This window comes from Maniola jurtina, chromosome Z (assembly GCF_905333055.1).
Source record: "Maniola jurtina chromosome Z, ilManJurt1.1, whole genome shotgun sequence".
Lineage (NCBI taxonomy): Eukaryota > Metazoa > Arthropoda > Insecta > Lepidoptera > Nymphalidae > Maniola > Maniola jurtina.
The window spans coordinates 13,239,931-13,254,095 of NC_060058.1; the positions used below are offsets into that span (position 1 = coordinate 13,239,931).

The 14,165-nt window shown below is 36.3% G+C and overlaps 1 protein-coding gene across 1 annotated transcript in view; it reads left to right on the forward strand.

Annotated features, from left to right (window-relative positions):
- The first annotated feature begins 4,247 nt into the window (after positions 1–4,247).
- The window catches only part of LOC123880546 (SCY1-like protein 2), a 111,591-nt gene continuing 101,673 nt past the window's right edge, over positions 4,248–14,165 (forward strand). The window contains exon 1 of the mRNA XM_045928720.1: positions 4,248–4,385. The gene's annotated coding sequence lies outside the window, so the exon portion shown is untranslated. The remainder of the gene's footprint in view (positions 4,386–14,165) is intronic.

The following is a 14,165-nucleotide window of genomic DNA, read 5'->3' on the forward strand; positions in this document are numbered from 1 at the left end:
CCGGGTACAGCTAGTTGATAATAAATTATTGTTGTTTTAATTACATTGCTTTTAATTACATTTATAATTTGGGCGCCAAATGTCCATATTTTCATCTATTTTGTTAAGATTTTGTATACTTACTTCAGCTCCTTTGTAAATTAACTAGCTATTAACGCCTAACAGAGAGGGCTTAAGTGTCCATTATTTCCTACTTTTATTGGAAGAGCTCGAAGCGTACTTAAGGGTGGAGATTAAGAATTATACCAAGAAAACTTTGTATAGTAGGTATAATATTGTACTAGCATTGATTGCGACTTCATCCTTAGGTTAAGTTTAGGTCTCGATATGGGTTTATTTAAAAGTCGCACTGAGTGTGTTCATAGTCTTCCTTTTTATTGGAAGATCGGAGGCTTGATCCCAGGTACGTAGCTACCTCTGACTTTTCGGAGTTAGATATGTGTGTTATAAGCAATTAATATCACTTGCTTTAGAGGTGAAAGAATGTTCTCCATAATGTTCTCAGGTGGGTAATTTAAGTATTTTTTTTTGTCAAGCGTGAGTTGTCTATATAAAAAAACCAGCCAAGTGCGAGTCAGGCTCACGCACTGAGGGTTCCGTGTTCAAGTATTTTTTCCAACATTTTGCACGATAAATCAAAAACTATTATACAAAAAAATAAATAAAAATCTGTTTTAGGATGTACAGGTAAAGTCCTTTCATATGATACCCCATTTAGTATACTTAGTTATCTTATTTTGAAAATTGAAACACATTTTAATTTTTTTTAAATGACGTAACCACAAATTCACGGTTTTCAGATTTATTCCTGTTCTTGTGCTATAAGACCTACCTACCTACCAAATTTCACGATTCTAGGTCAACGGGAAGTACCCTATAGGTTTCTTGACAGACAGACAGACAGACAACAAAGTGATACTATAAGGGTTCCGTTTTTCCTTTTGAGGTACGGAACCCTAGTGAAATGAATTCCATCTATACTAATAAATAAAATTGGAGTGTCTGTCTGTAATTTCGAAATAACTACCGCATATTAAGGTCATATGGTTATTTGAACGATACTATAACTGAATCACACGTTTTTAAAATTTTTGTCTGTCTGTCTGTCTGTCTGTCTGTCTGTCTGTCTGTCTGTCTGTCTGTTTGAAAAGGCTAATCTTGGGAACGGCTGAACTGATTTTGACGGGATTTTCACAGACAAGTAGAGAATTGACCAGGGAGTAACATAGGCTACTTTTTTAACCGACTTTCAAAAAGGGAGTTGTGTTTTTCTACCTATGTACACCGAAATTTCTGAACCGATTTGCGTCATTTCTTTTTTAATCGATAGAGGAACTTTGCGACATTGTTTCATAAAAAATTTGGAGTCCAACTCCTCAATCCTGATGCTGCAGGGGATCTGACCAATCCACGCGGGCGAAGCTGCGCGCATCAGCTAGTTTCGTATAAGATTTGTCCCAGATGTAGATGTTGACATGTCTTTACAAAGATATACCTACCTTATGTATTCTCCTACTGTACGGGAAGCGAAAGCTTAGCTAAAGAACCAATCATGCAGCAGCATTAACATTCCTGCCATACTTAGATAAATAATAATAATTAAAACCTTCCTTTTCCTGATGCCAATAGCTGCATGTGACTTTCTATAGAAGTTGCGTTGGTAGTTAAGTAGAAACATTGACCTAGATGAAAACTGACGTAATTGTTTAGACAGCAAGCTCTTTTTATCAGCTCGAGTAAGCGATATGTATATTGATTGAAATACCAATTGGAGGCTCCAATGCAAGAAATGTGAATAGGCATTGATTTCATCTTTACATAAGGCAAGATTTCGTCAAGCGCAAGGAGTATGAGTTTAATGAAAACTGCCATACCCCTTCCAGGTTAGCCCGCTTCCAATTTAGACTGCATCATCACTTACCACCATATGAGATTTCAGTCAAGCGCTAACTTTTATCTGAATTAAAAGTTTATAAAAAAATTCTAGTATAATAGTAGCTAATTATACATAATTATACTTTAGCCACGAGAATTAGAACTTGCGGTTTACTTGATAATAATTAATCTGTCAAACAAGATGAAATCCTATACTCTATCCACTCAGACAAGTTAATATAGTAGGTAAAGGGAAAAACAAGAGTAAATAATAAAATATTCACATCATTAATTTCGCTACATAGTTTACATATTAAATAAATAAGTATATAAATAAAGCCTTTATTTACTCAGGGTTTACAGTTTGTTATTTTAAAATTAATAGCTATAACATATCAATCAGTAGACATTGTAACGGCCCAGTGTCTATCGAGAAGGCCTTTCCTACATTCCCTTCTAGTGTTCCATCTCTAGCGTTTTTCTGCCATGTAAATAAAACAAATGAACAAAGAAAACTTAAAATGTAGGTACGAAAAAGCGGTATTATCGCTAAATAACGATCTATTCCAGACAACCTTTGTCTTCTATCCATCTCTCTTTTTCCACTTCTGTGGTCCACCTTTGTATTTTGTATAATGATGATGATAATATTACTATGTAAACTAAAAACTACTTACTAACTTTTTTTTAATTTACATACATAATATTATAATCAAAATAAAAACAAAAACGAATTATCAAATTTAAAAAAGCAGACGCTACGAACTCACGGTTTTCACCCGCGTAAAGGTGAACGCACATTTATCAGAGTCGAACGAAACGAATTTTAGAATTCTGTATATGAAATTTCATGAAACCTCGCACACTTCCTTGTGTCGAATCATCCGAATCGGAGGTGTTCAAAATTTCATGAGATTTCATATTAAGAATTCTTAAAATTCGTTTTGTTCGACTCGTTCGACTCGTTCGGCGTGCGTTCACCTTAACTCTCGCACGAACACGTAATACATGGAAATGTAGATAGCAATTAATCGTAGAGTCCAATACCCGTCACAATTAATATTAACGGACAAAAATGAGCATGAAAATGCAAAAAAATAACTAAAAAAAATATATAATATTGCCATAAAGATTCATGGTATTGGAACAGATAGGTTGAATCCAGTGGGAAGATTCTTTGATTTCCGGGATAAAGATTAGTCTATATGTCCGTCCCCGGGATGTAAACTAACTCTTGTATCAAATTTCACAAAATCGTTTTAATGGATGGGCCATGAAAAATTAGCAGATAAACAGACAGACTTTCTCATTTATAATACTAAATATCAACTTTTCTAATCTTCGATAAGTAAAGCTTCAATAATGTAGTAGCACTCTTATTTATCGAAGGGAATAAACAACAACAAGAGGTTGGTCGTAAAGTTCCTAATTTCACCAAACACGACAATCAGCGTCCGAAAACACAATATGAAGATACATAACACAGAACCAGAGTGAATGGACTAAGAGCCAGCGCGAGCCGGACTTTCGTTATTTTATAAAAGCTGAAAGTTTCTCTCCGTATTGCCCCTAGCACAGGAAGGAACGATCAGCGACTATAAAGTTTGGATCATGGTGGCTTTGGGAGATAATAAAGGTAGAGAAATGGTAGGTACCTAATAAATATATATAAAAAATCTAATTTTAGTTTTTAAAAAAAAGTATAAAGTCTATTTTTTTATATATTCTTTGGAATAAATAGTATTAGAAATCACGTCACGCATTGCCAGATAGTATCGTGGCATCCTCCTGGCAGATGCACTTGAACTTCTGAGAATTTAGATGTAGAACATAGACTATTTTTAATGATTTTCATTCACTAAACTATTCATAAAATTGAAATTAATATATGGGGGGCGCTTCTTAAATCAATGATTAGAACAATGGTCGCGTAAGTTTTTCAGCTGGAAATACTATAGCCGTGACTTGTTTGGTATTGAACGCCTGACCTCTCGAATAGAAGAAGGACGTTATTAACCGATAGGCTATCACCGCTTAGAGGAATAATTACAAACGAGAAAAAAGAATACTGAGTCATAATCCACAAATTAGTAAACATAGCCACAAAACTGCTTTTTCAGGATAATTAACTGAAAATTAAAGAGTTTTCGTGAAAATTTTGAAAATGAGACATAATGGAAGATTCAATCGGCTCATTGGCTGAAAATATAGATATAATAATAATTGATGTAGTTATATGAAAATGTAATTCGGCGCAGGGGTTTAGGGTCGCAAGGTGTCGGGTACGGGCGGGGCGCGGCAGCTGAGCAGCGGACGCGGACCCCAAGCCCGCACTGTTTCGTCAATCGCCTCCGTGGCTGCACGTCTTGCGACCCCGAAGGTCTCGCGCGCGAAGACTAGTATGTAACTATAACCCTAACAGTACAGAACAGACGTCAAACTGTTGTCAACTCTCTTAAAAGTTTTTCGAAGGAAAGGCGGTGGGTCCGAAGAGCAGTCCAGCGCTTCGGGTGAGTCTTCCAAATGTTTAACTCTGAGCGCGTAAAAGTTTGTGTCTACGCCGACGAGACGGGCGCAACGCCGCAACAGGTAGGGCGATATCGAGCGGAGATACGTTCACTTTTACTTTTCGTTAAAGCGGCCGTAGTCCTGACCCGTCCTATATCCGCCATTTTATAGCCGGGCCACCGCTGTTCCGATAAACATTCCCGCAACGACTAACTGTTGCGCTCATCGGAACTTTCGACTCAATATTTGCTAAAAAAAAGGTAAGCTCACGCTCGTTCATTTATTTATATACGGGAAATTTAAAATTTTCAGAATCATTGAGGGTTTATTAACTATGGGTTTATTAATAAAATTATTATTTATAAACGTTGCGTGGATTTTCTATACAATACATTCCACGCATATTTGTTGGCGAAATACCCGAAATACTTGTTAATTAAGCAAATATTTTTTAAACTTGCGAATTACTTTACTTCAACCATAATATTTTATCAAATCTGGAGCTATAAAAGAAAGCGAATTGATTAATTATTATTATAATGTTTTATGTATTTTAATTATTGACTAATAACAGAAAGTTTGATTTATTTTAAGTATATAATCAGACAAATATTTAATTGAAGAATTTTGACGTTTTGACATATTTTGTATGAAATCAAAATACGTAAAATGTCTGTTTGTTAATTAAGGTTTATTCGGTGATTGAAACATCAGCGCTTAGGCTAGCCTTTGTATCAATCAATTTTTCAGTTACTTAATTAACAGGGCTCTCTCCATCACTTGCTTCATACAATCGTAGTTCCAATTTCATTTGAATATTAAGCAACCAAAGTCCATGAAATTTTATAGACATATTCTAGAAACTAATATCTGTCTGTGATGTTTTAGATTTTCCTAAAAATATCTAGTTTTAAAATTACAGGGGCTCAAAGATTTGTATGTACATTTTTAAGACCGCGTATCTTTGAAACCGAATATTTTAACAGAAATCTGGAAAACCACAGACATAGATATTAGTTTCTAGAATATGTCTGCAAAATTTCATGGACTTTGGTTGCTTAATATTCAAATGAAATTGGAACTACGTTTGTATGAAGCGAGTGACGGAGAGACCCCTCTTAAGTAGGCATATGTGACCTGATGGACAGATACCATAATAATAAATTAACGTTGAGAAAGTACTCGCCATATTTGCTCTAAATGTCAACTGTCATGTTAAAACAATTATATTACAAATGAATGGATCAGATAAAATAAACAAAAAAGTACAATTTCATACCTCCAGTATAATATAATAGAGTAAATATTATGGCGAGTCCTCGAAATTTTCGCACAAATACTCAGATAAAGGTAGTTGTAGAAAGGAAAAATGAGACCTCAAACTCGAGAATTAAGTCGGTAGAGCTTTTCGAATTTGCAATTTTGTTGATTGGTCAAAAGTCCGCCGGTGTAGCTTAATCCATCACAGTAACTTTGGGTTCAAATAAAGCTCTTACGAAAAACAATTAATATAGGTACTCGTAGAATGAAACTTGTTGTCATAACTGAGGTACATACATGTAATTCAGTGGGGGGGGAGCTTTTTTTCAATTACCACCCAGGATCAGGATGACTGCGCTTTGCTCAGCATCTTTTAAACTTTTTTCCATTTATCAGCCAGGATTAGGATGACTGTGCGTCGCTTAGCATCTTGCAAGCTTTTTTTCAATTACCAGCCAGGATCAGGGTGACTGCGCTTTGCTTCAGCATCTTTCAAGCTTTTTTTTCAACTACCAGCCAGGATCAGGGTGCCAGCGCTTTGCTCAGCATCTTTCAAGCTTTTTTTTCAACTACCAGCCAGGATCAGGGTGACTGCGCTTCGCTCAGCGTCTTTCAAGCTTTTTTTTTCAACTACCAATCAGGATCAGGGTGACTGCGCTTTGCTCAGCATCTTTTAAGCTTTTTTCCATTTATCAGTCAGGATCAAGGTGACTGTGCTTCGCTTAGCATCTTGCAAGCTTTTTTCAATTACCAATCAGGATCAGGGTGACTGCGCTTTGCTCAGCATCTTTTAAGCTTGTTTCCATTTATCAGCCAGGATCAGGGTGACTGTGCTTCGCTTAGCATCTTGCAAGCTTTTTTTCAATTACCAGCCAGGATCAGGGTGACTGCGCTTTGCTCAGCATCTTTTAAGCTTTTTTCCATTTATCAGCCAGGATCAAGGTGACTGTGCTTCGCTTAGCATCTTGCAAGCTTTTTTCAATTACCAGCCAGGATCACGGGGACTGCGCTTTGCTCAGCATCTTTCAAGCTTTTTTTTCAACTACCAGCCAGGATCAGGGTGACTGCGCTTCGCTCATCGTCTTTCAAGCTTTTTTCAATTACCACCTAGGATCAGTGTGACTGCGCTTCGCACAGCATCTTTCAACCCTTTTTCCAATTACCAGCCAGGATCAGGGTGACTGCGCTTCGCTCAGCGTCTTTCAAGCCTTTTTTAACTAACTTTCAAAAACGAGGAGGTTCTCAATTTAGTCTTTTTTTTTAAAACCAATACATTAGAGGTACACCAATTATTCCCACTACTTCTCGACCAATTTGTAAAATTTTGTTTTGCAAAACCAGCTCAGTAGAAAAAGTACGTGAAATGATTCCATATTTTGTGTGAAAACGATTTATTTAGTAAATAAAGAAAGAAAACTTTTTTATTTGATCACAATAACACTACTATAAACCTTAACACTAATTGAATTAATCTAGATACATTTAACCACCATACTACAATCTACATACCATTACATTTTACATACATACCATACAAGTAAATAAGTAATATTTTATAAAGTGTCACGTGTGACCAAACATAGGTCTTCCACTCAGTATTACGCTGCAGCGCTGATTTGCAGTGGGAGCATCAGGTATGATGCCTATCTGAAAAACTTGAAAAGCTTGGAAAATTGCTTGTTTAAAACTTTTCTTATCTGACACTCCGATTCTATTTATAATTTTTATAATAGTGTTATAATTTACACTTCAAGGAAATTTCTAAACAATTGTTTACTCTGTGTCTATTCAAGTCTAGTGACCGGGTGGTCACTAGACTTGAATAGACACAGTGTGGGTACACCTTCGATCGCGTGGGAATTTTAAAAAATCTTGTCATAATTCTCTACATTATAAAAAGAAAGGGAATCTCTGTAGAAAATTTTAGCTATCTAGGTCCAACAACTTAGGCTGTGCGTGGATGAGTAAGGATTTTTCTAACGAACTATGATTGGGTGACTCTATGGCAACTGTTCGGGTGGATGTCATGAACAAAGAGCCCGAGAGTATCAGACGTTTGTGATTCTATAAAAGCTGAAAATTTCAACGCGCATTGTACCCAACACAGGGAGGAACGATCAGCGACTATGAAGTTTGGATCCAGATGACTTTGGCAGATAGCAGACAAAAAAGACTTAAAAAATCTTTCCTAAAAGTATAAACCCACTAGCCAGACGCCCTTAAACTTTAACAATTTATTAAACTTAAGGGTGTCTGGCAGAGGGTTAACACTTGCAATGACAATGCATGACGTGATTTCTAATACAACTCAAAAAAAAATAGACTTTATATTTTGGCGAAAGATAAGTCGTTGTTGCCAGTTATCTGCCAAAGCCACCCTGATCCAAACTTCATAGTCACTGACCGTTCCTCGCTGTTATGGGGGCAATGCGTCGAGAAACTTTCGGATTTTATAAAATAGCGGAAGTCTGGCCCTCGCCGGCTCTTTCTTTTTAACGTTTAATGAACGAAGACTCTATGATACTGTATGATTTGAAATGAAATGAAATTAATTTGTCTAGTTATGTAATTATTAACTATCTATGTAAGGACTATATTTTGAACCAGAATAAGTAAATAAGTTATGTAATTGTAATTGTCCATGAACCTTCGAAGTACGTCACATTACAGTGTGCAGAGAGTTCTGGATATAACTACAAAAGCCGGTTCCATAATATGCGCGCTTCTCTGTATGAAAGGCTTCATACATAATAGGCACTTATATTACAAACGGGATAGTAAAGCTTTACTCAATTAATTTATCAGCCGTGTTGAACGTGCAACAGCAACGTATTAAAGCGACTCGACAAATTATAAGCTTTTATGATATTATAAAAGACGCATCTTTAGAATTCTATACCAAAATTTAAAAACCCTTATAGTCTCGCCGTGCTAACAAATATGATACAATCTCCACAGGGCGATTTTATCGCGGCGATAACGCCACAGAGGCGCAGCAAGGTGTTGCCGTCACGTCACGCTACGATCCGTTGCGGTCTCGTTGCGTATCGTTGCGAGTCGCGGCAACACGCTGACGGAATCATCGTTGTACCGTATAGGTTATCCGACGATAGTAGGATGGACTCGTCGCGATACTCTCGCCCGTGGAGATGGCGCCCAAATAAAAGTTTTGTTAGACGACAGACTAAATTAAGTAACTATTTATAGGTTTCTCTCTAAGCTACGGAATCATTGGCGAACGAGCCTAACTCGCGCATCTTTTTTAAAGATACTGCAAAAGAGCGAAGGAATGAAATTCCGAAGATTTTTCCCATTAACCACTAGTATTCAATTACCGATAAACCAAGTGTAATTGCTTGTTTTATTTTAATATCGAGGCAGTAAATCAATTCTAGAAATGAAACGGTTGTAGTCAAACCTTAGACCAAAAATGTGACAAAATATATGATTCCAGATTTCATCACGGTAATGATAAAAATCCGGTCAAGTGCGAGTCAAACTCGCACACGAAGGGCTCCGTACTATTAATACAAAAAATAGCACTTTTTTTCAAATTTTAATGGTCGCCATTTTGAAATTTTTAATATTTGTCGTTATAGCAGCAATAGCAATATTGTAAAAAACTGCCGATGCCGGTTTCAATTTCATTTCTGATATAATATAATATGTATGAATTTAAGATTATATTTCTACTATCCTATCTTGTGCTAAATTTGAAAACTAAGAGCTGCTTTTATTATTAATCGGCAAGTTTAGACGTAGCCCATATACTTTGAAAATTATTATTTGATGCCATTAGGCCTGTACTAGATAATAGTGACTCTCTGACTCCAATTCGGTTCGCTAAATGGTATAGACGATACAACTTTAATATAGGTAGCTGCATATTTGAAAAGATTTCCTAATTAATTCTTGCAACAGAATCACTAAAATAGGTAGGTACTAAAACTCCCGTTTGTTGTATCATGGTATTAAAATATTGATTTCTACTACTTACATTTTTTTTGCAAAAATTTGAACTATTGGCATCTCTGTGCTCAAAAATATGTCTTGGTCAGGCCTTCGATACGCGATGCAATATGTTCTTTTGTTCAATGTTTCCCAAAATTCCTATATAACCTTTTATTTTACCGCGTTTCTGGTATATCCTAACATGGTAGTTGTGTTAGACTTTTCATCAACGCTTATAAGCGAAGAGTCACTGGAAAACTTATACGACCAGCTTGATTAATCTATTTTTCTAAGATTTGCTGAATATAGCAAACTAGTCCTGGGCGCGGCTCAGCCAGTTCGTATTGAGTTCGATTATTGAATCTTATGTGTCTGTAATTTTTTCTCGCTTACCATTATCACAGCAACTTTACATGCCATAAAATAGTTAATTTCGTACGTAGAATGGTAGGTTCCTTTGTAACTTCAACTTTCAATCTTCTAATCAGTGCCAGCATTTTTCGCATATATCATAGCTCTACCATTCATCGTCTCAATCCTAGAAAATATTTTAATTCAAACGATTATCGGTCTTCTAATAGACATTATACTTTCCTCTGCCACAAAATCGCTTTACCATTATTGTTTACGACTACTAGTAAATCAAAATCTCACTACGACCCAGATGTTATAAATGCAACTCTTGTAAGCGAAATTAATATGCGTTGTAGTTTTATGGCTCCCGCACTTCCCGTCTATGAAGTCGACGTCTACTTAGACTATCCACTTTGATTAAAACGCACATAACTCCAAAAAGTTAGTGCTAAGCAATTAAATATCACATGCAAACGATGAAAGAAAACATCTTAAGGAAATCTGCGTGCTCGAGAGTTCTCCACAATATTCTCAAAGTTACGTGAAGTCTGCCAACCCGCACTTGGTCAGCGTAGTCTATGGCCTTTAACCCTTCTCATTCTGAAAAGACCCGTGGTCAGTAGTAAGCCGGAAATGGGTTAATCATGATGTTGATTGTATTACGTCGTGCAAATGACCCTAAGGGTCGTAATGCAATTAAATCCCTAACATAATTATTATCTATTTGCCATATTCTAGGAAGATAGCCTACTGAATCAAAAATGACATACTAGCGGAAACCCGGCGTGTGCTACTAGGTACGCTAAAAAAGACTGTGCCTAATGCATTGTTTAGTGGTCTAGAACCATCTTCGCGTTAATGCCTTTTGAGTTAAACTGGTTTGGGGGCACATTGATTGGGTGGTTTCAAAGTCTATAACGGATATAAGTAAATTTTTTTTGTGTTTTTATATTAGGATTAGCAGCCTGTATCAAACACTTCTTCGGAAACGCTCATCAACTCTCGGACCACTTATTTTTAATTCGTGGCTAACCCGACCCGTGCTGGAGCCGCCCATGTAGTCTGGGCTTTATCGACAGGAACATTTTAATTAAAAAAGAAGACCATTACGCTACGTGAAAAGTTTGAAATTTTCGTAAATATTGTTTCTCTTCAATCTCGTTAATGAAGATCGTCGATGAACAATTTTTCCCGACAAAATTTTTTGAACGTATTTTTTGTGTTTGGTCGCTGTAATTCGTCTTTCCACGGCTCAAAATCTCAAATGCTCTTAATTGAACTTTTATAATTGCAGCTATCATCATCATAGTCATTGATTTTTTGTCCAATCCCCCCACAATGTTGAAACTGATGCCCTGATGCCGTTTGTGTAAACTTTTGGGGGACAATTTATTTCATACTATGACATTCATGTCAAAATCGAGCGCTAACATGATGTTTGGTACTTTCTATATACACAACAATAAGCAAATAATGCTTACTCAGTTTTAAAAATGTACCAAACCACCATCTTTGCGCTCGATATTGATGTAGCCACAATGCTTTGATATGACATAGGTTTTACCACTGTTGAGCGATCGGACCGGGGCCCATACTGGAGTTTGGACCAGAAGCCAAACATTTTTTGCCCATGGCCCTTTAATATATTGAGACTACCACCATAATACCATCTCAATCAATTCATCACATAGTAGGTACGCGCTGGTCTGATTGTATCATTGATCTCTACTAAAACGAGTACGCTGGACTTACGAATGTTGACCTGTTTTAAAAGGTGTCGGAACTAAATGTTAGTGATAAGACATCTGTCAACATAGTGTCAACACGAAAACATGTCTAATTTCCGGTATGCTCGGCGGGTGCTCCGTGATTTTAACTGGCACAAAATTTAACTGTCATTTTGTAAGACACTCCATTTCCAGCGAGTATAATATGTCCATTTTAGCGGGTTGAATGTATTTGTCAGAAGAGACCAAATATTCATCAATTCCGGGTTGCATTTAAGTTGAAATAAAACACGGCCACTATATTATTTTATTTCTATACAACTCTAAGAAATAGGTTTCCAGCTTAGCAATAAATAAGTCTGGAACGTTACGGACGTGTGTTCTCTATGTGAGCAGAATTCCACATAAGAGCCTCTATTTCTTAACTTATGAAATACACCCAGTATTGCTATGCATTAGCGATAAGTAAAGTCATGTAAAAAGCTGGATTGATTTTAAATTAATAGATTGAAAAAATGTAACGGAGTTTTAGACCGTCAATTAAAGTAATTGTCGAGTAAAAATCCGGCGAAGTGCGAGTCAGACTCACGCACCGAGGCTTCCGTACTCGGATATTTTTTCAAACATCTTGCACAACAAATCAAAAACTATTATTTTAAAATGTAGGTACACATAAAACCCTTTCATATGATACCCCATTTGGCACAGTTATCTTACTTTGAAAATTGAAAACACTTGAAAACTAATTTTATGTGTTCATGAAGACATTTTAATATTTTTTTTTGAAATAAACACTTTACGGTTTTCAGATTTTTCCTTTAAGTTGCCTTCAAACTACAGAAATATAATAATAATTTATATAAATATCACTCACCCTACTTTGAAATGTCACTGTTCACACTTAGATGTAATATTATATTAATATTATATTACATCTAAGTGTGAACAGTGACATTTCAAAGTAGGGTGCGACATTTATATATTATATTATACGTCCGTAGTTTGAAGGCAACTTTACTAGTTTTATAAGACCTACCTACCTGTCAAATTTCATGATTCTAGGTCAACGGGAAATATGTACCCTATAGGTTTCATGACAGACACGATGGACGGACAAACGGGCAGACAAAAAGACGGATAGACAACAAAGTGATCCTGAAAGATTTACGTTTTTGGAGAACATGGAGAACTTTCAAGCGTGCAGGTTTCCTCACGATGTTTCCTTCACAGTTAAAGCAAGTGATATTTAATTGCTTAAAACGCACATAACTGAAAAGTTAGTGGTGCGTGCCCGGGATCAAACCCCCGACCTCCGATTAGGAGGCGGACGTTCTAACCACTAGACTATCACAGCTTTATTATTGATACTACAATTAATTTGAGAATATTAAAAAAAACCCGCGAAGTGCGAGATGGAATCGTGCACGAAGGGTTCCGTACCATAATATAAGATATAGACCATACGTACCTCATTTTTATGTAGAACACTGCAAGTTGATGTGATTTAGCTAATTTTTTTTTTTTTTTGAACACATTATATATATTTTTTGTAATATAACCACAAATTGACGATTTTTAGATGTTTTCTTCACTTGCACCTACTATAAAACTTACCTACCTGCCTTTCACGGTTCAAGGTCAACGGGAAGTACCTACCTTATAGGTTTTCTTGACTAAAACGACAGATGGACTAACGGACAGACGGACAGATAGAAAGGCAGACAAAAAGTGATATAAGCGACTGCAGATTTTGTTTCTCATCTACTGATTTTTTTGGCTTGTTTCTCGTGTATTGATTTGTTCATTTACTTTGAAACAATGTCAGATTTAAAACTCTTCTAAATACATTAAAGCGATTCAAAGCCTTTGAACATTTATTCAATATTTATTTGTTTTGACAAAAAAAATTGAGGAGTTAATTTCCTTCATATTCTTTTTTCATTTTAATATTTAACTTTCGTTTGAGTCAAAGGCGCATTGTCTGAAATTACTTGAGCAGTATTATAGTAATCCAGTATTAACGGGGCATGTTTTGGACAAAGATGACTAATCCATACTAATATTATAAATGCGAAAGTGTGTCTGTCTGTCTGTCTGCTACGCTTTCACGGCTCAACCGCTGAACCGATTTTAATGAAATTTTGTACAGACTTAGGATACATTCCGGGGAAGGACAAAGGCTACTTTTTATCCCGAAAAAACAAAAAGTTCCCGCGGAATTCCTAAATACTCATCCGCTTGATCGATTTGTATGAAAGGTACCGAGGAAGCTTGAGTCCCTGTTATTGACATAGCCAACTTTTTATCCCGGAATATCAAACAGTTCCCACGGGATCTTTAAAAACCTAAATCCACGCGGACGAAGTCGCGGGCATCCTCTAGTATTAAATAACTGGCTGATGCCCGCGTGGATTTAGGTTTTTCAAAATCCCGTAGGCATTCTTTGATTTTCCGGGATAAGAGTAGCTTGTGTGTTTATCCAGAGTAGGT